Source organism: Psammomys obesus, unplaced genomic scaffold (assembly GCF_907164565.1).
Source record: "Psammomys obesus unplaced genomic scaffold, mPsaObe1.curated_primary_1811, whole genome shotgun sequence".
NCBI classification, from domain to species: Eukaryota; Metazoa; Chordata; class Mammalia; order Rodentia; family Muridae; genus Psammomys; species Psammomys obesus.
Window position 1 is genome coordinate 30,734,404 of NW_026592890.1, and position 10,442 is coordinate 30,744,845.

The following is a 10,442-nucleotide window of genomic DNA, read 5'->3' on the forward strand; positions in this document are numbered from 1 at the left end:
GGAGGAATAGTCTGATGTGAGTATCCTGTGCAGCCACCTGAGGCCATGGTGAAGCCCCAGTCCATGCTGCCACTGAGGCCCATGCCTGGGTCCGAGCCATTTAGCCACATGTCTGTGTCAATGTCCCTGGTTGATATTACCTCTAAAGAACATGAGGATGTCCCTGGTCTGGGCTGCAGCCTGGGACGATGTGGATGTCCAAGGGTTGTGCAGAGTTGGGTCTGCCCCTCACTGAATGCAGCACTCCAGAGAGCTGATCCCACCTCTCCTGGCTGCAGCAACTGGGAAAGCAGGCCTATACTTCCCTGGGCAGCAGAGTAGAGCCTGCTCTACTGGTGGCAGAGGCATAGGTGAGTTGACCTGAGGGTGTGAATGAGAGAGAGCGGGCCCTGCCGCTTGCCTGCCATGAGGTGGTGGGACATTGGGTGATGCTCCCCTTTCTTTTTCCTCAACACCTGCGGCAGTCAGGAGAGATGGCCATGCGGTACGAAAGTGGGAGAGGCAGCCTCACCCCTCACCAGCTACAGCTCTCAGAAGAGATGGTACTGGCCCTTGCCAATTGCAGCACTAGGTGTGCTAGACGGGGCAGTGCTGGAGAGCTCACCCTGGTGGTGTGGTTGAGGGAGAGCTGGTGGGCTGACAAACTCAGCTATCACCCAGGCCCAGATTCAAGGCTTTGAGTTGGCCCACCCCAACATCTACCTCATCTATGAACTGCTAGAACATGTGAAGGGGCTGATCCTACAGATCCAAAGCTGTAGGGTCTCCATGACACAGGGTAGCAATAGGGTATCTGAGAGGAGTGTTGGTAGGGTCTAGTATTAATGGTGTAGCAGAAGCCAGAGGCTTTGAACCAAACCAGTGACTCATTGCTATAAACATTTGCAAGAAAAGCTGTGTGAACAAAAGGGAATACTGTGGACACACTGTTACACACTACAGCTTCCATGGTGATATGTTTTATCTATTTGTTTTTTTTTTTTTTTCTATTTTCTGTTGCAGGTTGGGGGAGTTTGCAAAGACAGAACATGAATACAAAGGGATGGGGCGATGAGTGGGCTTGATGAGTGGGTGCATGATGTGAAACTTACAAATAATCAATAGAATGTTAAAAATAAAATAAAGTAGCAATTTGACTTTGGCCCAGAAAGGAGATAGGCTAACTGCAGATCTTCATCTCTCCCTCTTCTCCAATTCCAATCTCCCAGTCTTATCCCAAGCTCTTTAGCAGACTATCTACTTTGGCCTCTCCTCATCTTTGCCCACATTCTTAGGTAAGCTAAGTGATGTTGTAAACCAAATGGATTTAACACATTTACTGAACACTTTACTGAAACACAAACAATATACTTTCTTTTCAGCATCTCATGGAACTTCATGAAAAATTGACCACTGTTGTGAAATGGTGTTATGCACTGTGTATTAGGATGCTGATTTCAGTGCCCTGAGGTTGCAGTCAGGATATGCACATTGTCATGATAATTGAAGAATCTCCTGTATCAATGTTGTATAAAGGATGCTCCTCAATTATCCTTGGTTGGTTAATAAAGAAGCTGAAGAGTGTATGACTGAGCAGAGAGGAAAGGAAGCAGAACTTTCACTCCCAGTCAGGGGGAATCTCAGGTAGGGGCCAGAGGAGGAAGAAGAGAAAAAAAGAGTTGTTGCCATGAGGAGTTCACCATGAGGACAAAGATGGAGCAGAAGCTGCCAGGGTAAGGTAAGAGGGCATGTGGATGGAAAGTAGCCAGAATAGTGTAATTGGGTTATAGTGGATGAATATCTACTAGTTACTAGTTACAGGGCTTAAGGCTTGTTAAATAAATCTAATAGGTTTCTGTGTCATTATTTGGAAACTAGAATGAGAAACAGAAACAAAAACTTTATATTAATACAACAGATAACATTCTTGTTCACAAAGCAAGTCTCAATAGATACCAGAAAATTGATGGCTCCTCACTTCAAAATGGAGTCATCCAGGCTAATTTATATTCTTCAGTGTGTATCATTTATTTATTTTCATTCAATTCTAGCAAGTTCCTGAGTGGAGAGTGAAGATTGAAATAATTAAAGCAAGTCACACTACATATGGGATCTGCTCGAGAGGGCTTCACTAAGACTGCACCCACAAATTTATTCCACAGTTCCTTTTTATAGGCCTAGCAAAAACAAGTCACATCAATACAAGAAGCTCTTGGAACTGCCAAACTCGTTTTCTTAAACTACTTCCCTGTAGCAGATACAGTCCAAGGTCACACAAACAAGTTTTCAGGAGCTTGGTGAAACTTCCTCTTTTCTCTGTCTCAAGGTGAAGGCCAGGGTGAAAACAAGTTTTTCCATGAATACTCAATAACAAAGTAGCTTGACAAACAAGCAGCTCTCCACAATTTCTGTCCATTTCTCTTCGATTTTTTTTTTTTTTTACCCTGCATATCATTTGCCTATACATTATGGCTTGTACTTTAGTTTTTTTGGGTTTTATTTTGTTTTGTTTTTTAATGGCACTCCTGAGTATGCAAACAAGTGGTATTCTCTGCATCTGTATCTGTTTTTTTGTGTCTTTCCTTGGGCGCTAGGTCTCATTATAGTTGGTTATGAGCCACGATGTGGTTGCTACGAATTGAACTCAGGACCTTTAGAAGAGCAGACAGTGCTCTTTACCACTGAACCATCTCTCCAGCCCCCTAACAGTCTGTAGGTCTTTATCAAGGCCACTAAAAGAAACACTATGCCTTCACCCATTATAACTCACGTCACAGAAGTTAAGTAACTTGGAAGTCTGATTGCACATCAACTCCAACATAAGCAAGTTCTGGATGAATCACAGGCACTTATATCTAGAAACTTGGAAATAACTCAAAGCCTGCATGTTCTAGACAGGGAAGCTGAGAGCCAGAGAGGCTGTGTCTTACCCAAATTCATATGGTAAGTAACTACACAGAAGACTTATAATTTAATTATGCACCCACCGTGTCATGACCAATCCGTTCATTATATTCTTTCATTTAAGCTCATATAAAGTTATTATGTTTGTATGGGTGCACACACATGTGCTATGGTCCATATATGGTGGTCACAGGATAAATTATGGCAGTTGATTCTCTTCTACCACCAAATCCTGGAGGTCAAACTCAGGTGGTCAGGCTTGGAGGAAAACGGCTTCATGTGCTGAGCCATATGGCATTTGTTTAGCACCTACTCTGTTCTGTGTACTTCTGTATTCCCTGACACACAGAAGTAGACAAAAGCCCCAGCCTTGGATGTAAGGAAATGCTCAATTCCGGGTTGGTGAGCAGTAAGGTTGGCTTGGAAACTCACAGGCACAAAGAAAAAAGAAACACCAACTTGGTTGGATTACAAAACACCTGGAGCATTATTAGAAGGGGCGCTTTGGAATATGTTTGTGAAGGTATTGAGAGAGAAGATTGACTGGGGAAAAACTACCTAATTATGAGCAGTACCATCCTGTGTGTTGGGGCTCCCAGGATGGATAAAAAGAGACAGGAGCAAGCCGGAAAAGGACAATTTGCTTCCTGATCTGTGAAAACAGCTGTGGCAAGCTTCTCCCCTCATTATGCACCCTGCAGCCCAGCCTTCCTTGCCACAGTGCCAGCATAGCTCTATGAAATGTGAGCCAAAGTAAGTCCTTCAGTGAGCTGTTTCTTGTCAGGTACTTGGTGGTAGCAAAGGTAACAGTAGAACAGTAATTCAACTAAGAAAGAGCCACTGTAACTTTGTAGTGCTCATAGAAGAAACTGAAGTACTAAAAGCAAGATGAATCTCTTTGTGTATTTATTCTTCAGCACTAAGGAGCAACAATGTGAGGATTTTGTATGGGAAGAACAAACCTGGACTTTCTTAAAGGCCCAGCTGAAAGGACAAATGGAACTTTAGTTCTGCATCCTTGATTGGGAAAGGACTTGGCAAGGTCCATTTAATTCTGGAGCTAGTGCCTTGCAGGAGTCAAGGTTAGGGTTTCTGGAGATTTGACCTTTTTCCCTGGGGGTGTGGTTACTAGTGTTAGGACTAAAAAAATGATGATGCGCTCAGATTTTATATGAAGGAGGTATATTAGATAGAGATGAAGAGAGAGAGAGAGAGAGAGAGAGAGAGAAGGAGAGAGCGAGATATGATAGGGAAAAGGGAGGAGGGTGCCCTGACAGAGAAAGGGGAGAGAGCAGGAGAGTGAGAGAGTAAGAGGACAAGAGGGCCAGAGAACAACAAAGTGGCGGGTTGATCCTTTTAAGGAGCAACTTAACCATGCCTGCCAGATGTGGCTACCTGGCAGGCAACACATGATGACATCATATGTTGCTAGGCAACCCAGAAGCAGACTGCATAAATACTAACGTTCCCCCTACCCTTTTCTATAATTAAAAAATGAAGAGATTTGACTGCTTCTCATATAAGGCAAGTTAAAGTATATACATTTAGGTTCATTGGAAGCAGCTCTTGGTTACCATGCAAGGGGTTAACACAGAGAAAAAAATAATAGCAACAAAATGTCTAGATTACATGGTCAAGAGGAGGAGGGGAAGCCCTTGCCCTGGAAAGTTCAGGGTAGAGGGGTGCTGGTAGAGAGTTGCCAGCCACACAAGGCAGCAGGTAGCGACTGAGGAATGCTGGGAGAACCTGGAGCTACTTGTCCTGGGCCTGAAGCACACCATTCCACCCTTTTATTAGTAATAAGTGAATAATGGGCATAAATTCTCTTCTGGCTACTTCCTGCTGACACTGGGGGTGCTGTAGGGAGGTCAAAAGGCTGAAATGCTGGCCAAGTCCGGGAAGATCAGGCTGTTTTGATGCTGTCCAGGGTCAGTGAGAACATCCATGGCTGGCAGGGAACATACAGGTCCAGACTGAGGGAAGTCTATGAGGTCAGACTGGAACTCCTGTGGTAGCTGCTTTGGCACTGTTGTGGATGTAGGAAACACGGGTCTGGCACGATACTGAAACATATATATCTATATAGGCAGAAGACAAATTTAAGTAGGTTATGGAGAAAATTTCTTTAGGTATACATTTAAAACTTTTGGGAGAGTGAACAGAGGTAGAAGATTTGGATCAAAGAGCCTGAACATGGTTACCTCCATTTACCCAATCAGTGGCAGTAATCAAAAAGGCTTTGCTTTGGATCTGTTATCTAAGAAACAAGTTTGGTTACAGAGGTGTGTAAGATTAGAGGCCCTTAAAGCAGGCACTAGGTTTAGAAATCTGAAATTCTCCAGAAGACATCCCAAAGGAGGATCTGTAGGAATGGACAATTGGACTATTCCCATTGGGCAGGTAGGAGTCAGTGACCTGTCAAGGTGTCCCAAGAGCAAGGTTTGACTCAGTAGATTGGTACAACCTGTTCCAATAGCTTGTCAGCATTGGCCAGAGACCAAGGGTATAGGTGCCCCTAGAAGCAGACACAGTTTACCTAGCACTAGGATTCATAGAAGAGCGAGAGGGGAAGGGAGAGAAACTGTGCCAGGAGAGGGAAAATCTTACCCAAGGGAGAAGAAGGTTGTAGATGAAGGGTTTGGATGTAGGTTGGCAAGAGCGATAGGAAGTGTTTGTGCCAACCAGAAGTGAAGACTCACCAAATGGCTGGTGTTGGGTGTATGAATGTAGCAATTGGTAGCCAGGAATTGATACCAACCAGAATGGAAGACTCACTAATTAGCTGGCGTTGGATGTAGGAATGTAGTAATCAAGTATCCAGGAAAGGGAAGTCCCAAAATTGGGGAAAGGGGAGGAATCCCACCCTCTGAGATAGGCAATAGGTATAGTACTTAGGCAGAGCCCAAATGACCTGAGAGGTGGATTCAGGTGGATTTCCTGCAGCTTACAAGACTTATTTTTAAGTTTTACAAAGGAGATCAAACTTTAGACATGTTAGCATCACAACTGTAATCTGTACTGAAATATACTTTGTAGAAAGGCAGTAGACATACACATTTGTGTTAACAGCATAAACATTCTTTAAGGTGAGCTCTGAAAAGGCAGAAGCCTTTCCTGAAGTAGAAGGGACAAAAGCTCACTTGATCTTAACTGTTAGTATGATTATACATTATGGAGATTTAAAGGACATTTAAAAGCTTGAGCTTGGAACCATGATAGTGGGTGGTATAGTGGAATGTTTTGGTATTAGGGTTAGATTAATAATTCAGAGCTCTATTGATAAAGGTCAAATATCTGGACAGTCAATATAACAATAGCATAGCAACAGGAGGAAATAGTAAGCATTTTTTTTGTATTTAGGATACCTTAAATCACCTTAGACCTTGCAACCTTTACAACTTGCATTTACCAAGTTTAAAACACTTTCTTAGACCCTCAAACATCTATAATGTGTGTTTAGCAACCTTAAAACACTTTTCTTAGGTCCTCAAACAACATTTTCCTTAGACTTTAGTATGTAGGTATTTACCATGAGACATAGGTGAGACTGTTATGAACATTTATTGTTCTTTACCTAAAGGGATGGTAAAACATTAAATCCGAGGCTTATTTCTTGAGTCTGGCAACAAGGTATATTGTATTGAGCCCTGACAATAGCAACTCTAGGACTCAGGCTTAAGGCCTGGTCTCCTGCATATGACAAGAACTGAGACGGCATCTGAAGTCTCCCAAGACAGAAGTTAACAATATGTCTATGTGGCCGGAGTGTGAGGCCAAAACAGACCTGCAATGTTATCCTGGGCTGGGTGCAGGTGTTGGAGGTTGCTGAATCTAGAAGCCATTTGTCCTCTGCCAGGCCAAGGAGCTCAACAGCTGAAAATATCTGTGGCTCTTGTGTGGTTGACCCTCCGTGGCTGGGTACAGAGGACAAGCCTGCATGGGAGCATTTTGACTTCCAAAAGCCAGTCTGCCAGCAGGCAGTGTGTGGCTTGTTGAGGCAGCAGTGGGACCAGGGTAACCTTTGGCTGCATTTGAAATAGCTACTTGGTGGAGTTGACTTTAGGGTATACCACTGTGGGATGAGGCATTGTAGACCTCTTGTTTTCTGTGCGGAAATGCCAAGAGCCTCAGAGCAGCAGCCAAGGTCAGGAGTATAATTTTTGCTGTAGATGAGCCCACCAGAAAGGTTCCTCTTATTATTTTTATCAACTCCTGTATGGTGATTCAGGGACCATCCTCAGCTATTTAATTAAGTAAGCAGTGTGACCATGTCTGCATCTGTAGGATTATAAATATATTTTTGAAAATGTTAAAGGACTTGATCATCTATGAGATGACTGACTATTAACTTGCATTTGTTAACCATTAAATATTAGGACTTTAGTCCCTGTTAAGTTGGAGCCTTAAAAGTCATAAATATAGTCCATTAAAGTGTGAGCATAACAGTTTTCTGTCTGATTTATTATGTAAAAAACTTCATAGCTTTTAAAATCTTAAGGCTACACTATATATTAATAATATTACCATTTTTAGAAAACAAGGCCAAGAATATTTTAACCTTTTTGATAGTGAATATATAGCATAAATAATCCCTCTAAATTAATAGAGCTTAATTTGGAGTATTGGTAAAACTTGTATGTAGTAACCCCTGAGTTATGAGTTTTAAAACCAACAATATAGTAGAACAGTATAAAGCAATTTTAAAATTACACTTGTGTTTATTATAGCAAACCTATTAGCCAGAAAGCCTAGTGGTGAATCTGGATCATAGGCAGCTCATGGCAGGAGAAACAGCATTTATTAATTAAGAAATTGATAAAGACATAGGCAGTTAGACATACATTTTAAATTAGCTTAATTTGAATAGACCTTTATAACTGAAATTTTAGCATTATATAAAAATTATTTTGAACCAGGGTTGACTCATATATATTGTAAAATGTAACTATGAATTTTTATAAAAACCCATGCCAATTTAAAATGAGACTTATTGCTGCCCTAATCTAAAAAGAGATAATCAGAATTAGTTATGATTAAAATTGTTCATACCATGTGGTCACCTTAAGGTTTACAGTTTAATTTTAAGATTTTTTTTAAGAGTATAAAAAGAAACCAGAGAATATATTTAGTGAGATGGCAGGCAGACAGAAACAGACAAGAAAAGAAAAATAGGGTGTTCTTTACTTCATGGATCGCTCTTAGTGTTACTGGATATTACTGGATATTAAACATTTGAGTAGGGCAAATATAGGTGTAGAAGCCAGAGATCTCCCTTAAGAGGAGAGAATATGAGGAAGCTGTTACTGTGAAATGGAAATGGACCATGTGGCTGGTGGTTTGTCAACCAAATAGCACAGAAGGTCATGTGCTTAGCCCTGCTAAACCCAAGAACCTCGGTGCCTGGTACCAGGGCTTTACCAGCAGTAAGGCCGAGTTCTGGTAGAGGAAATCTCATCCACGAGAAAGGATAAGGGTAGATAAAATGGAGGTAGGAAGGGGTGCAGTGGCCTTTAAGGGTCTATAAGAGACTGCAGTTTTGCAGCTCTGAAAAACAATGGGACAGAAACAAAGTAGTAAAAGCAGCTGGCAGTAGCGGAAACCATAGCATTGTTTTTGTTTTTATAGCCAAGATGGCTGCCAATCATGTGACTGCCCTTGATTGCCCTAAGTTAAAATGGCAGTGAAAACACGTTTGCCCTTAGTGGAGATGGCAGTGAAACCGTGGCTCCACCCTCCTTATCCCAAAACCAAAATGGTGGCTAGCCATGTGTGGTGTGTGGCCATAGTGGCATTGTGAGACCAGGTGCTTGCTGGTGGGATGGCTTTCTTAGCCCGGTTCAAAACTCTCTGTGTGCGAATGGCATGGCTGAACGGAAGTCTGTGCAACTGAAAACCATCCTCTGCAAGCCAGCCTCTCTAGGCAGGCATTCTATGGGAGATTTAAAACTTTGCCCATGGGGCCTGAGGCAACAGTGCAATCTAAAGCCATCTCTGTGTGAGCAGGGTCCCCAGCAATTGTTTACCTAACAGCAATAGTTTAGAAGTAGGCTATGTCTGTGTACAAAATGGCAGTTTCAGCATCTGGCATGAGTGTTTGTTTCCCCAGGCTGATTCTGGCACAGCATGAGTGTCTGCCTTATCCTGGGTGCTCAGAACATATGGTAGGATGACAAGTCTGAGTGGACTTGAGCAGAGGGACAGGTGTGTGCAGGGCAGTTGAGAGAAAGTGTAGGTTTTAAGCATATATGGTTGAGTCGTGGTTGGGGATAGGTAGAGCAGAAGAAAAATCTGTTTCAGGCATTGTGGTCCAATTAAGGGTTTGTGGTATGACCAGACCAGGTGCTACCAGGAGAGTCCTTACCGGCTCAATGCACCGGTGTTAGGAACAATGAAATAATGATGGGCACAACAGATTTTACATGAAAGTGGTTATTAGATGGAGATAAAAAAAAGAGAGAGAGAAGAAGAGACCAAGACATGATAGGGGGAAGGATGGGGGATGCCCTGACAGAGAAAGGGGAGAGAGCAGAAAAGAGAGAGAGAGAAAAAGGGCAAGAGGGCAAGAGAGTGACAAAGTGGCAGGTTGATCTTTTTAATGAGCAACTTAACCACGCCTACCAGGTGTGGCTACATGGCAGGAGACACATGATTACATCATAGGTTGCCACACAACCCAGAAGCAGGCTGCCTAAATACCACCAGTCCATGGGTAGTTGTGTCTGGGGTGTCCTGTGTTCTCTTTGCCAACATTGTCTGACTTAGCTCTCTGTTGACCTTGGCCATTTCCTCTCTGTAAATAGTGTATATGACACTTTACTTCTTAATAAACTTGATTGGTATAAGTCATGAGCTTATGCAGTACTTCCTGGTGCCAGCTTTTGCCTTTGTCTTATTTCCTGTGTTCTTTATTTCTCATCCCCAGCCCTCTCACTCAACTCCTCACCATTCAAGGCCCTTATTCTTTTTGTTTTTGATCAATATTGTATTTAAAAAATATTAATAAATAAAACTGATATTGCATTTTTGAGTTTGTTGTATACTCCAGTACACACTACTTCATAGGCCTTTTGCAATCTTACAAGTTTATGTAGCTTGTAAACAACGAAGCACAGGTTTCTTAATCCTGTCTCCTGTATCATGATGTCTCCTGTATCTCATACTGTTTGCTGTCTGGCGGAGCCTGAAAACAGGCCTGTTCCTAACACCATTCACTGAAGCTTAAAACAAAACACTAAAAGGATACTTTTCCCTTTGAGAATTTTTTATATTTCCATGTAAGGGCTCTCTGTCCTACAAGAGCCCTGTTATTATAGAATGAAATAAAGAGATTAACTGAAAATGATAATGATCTCCATTCATGTATGACAAAGCAAGAGTTGGGGACATGTTGTCTTCATTACAGCAGCCCTGGAACTCTCTTAAGGCGATTCCCAGTATTAAAAATCAAACTCAAGGACGAGGATAGAATTCCCTGGGTTTGTTCTCCAGCAACACACCCCCTCAAACACTCGCTAAGATTTAAGTTTGCTATAACATATAATAGGCATGAAAAAGATAGT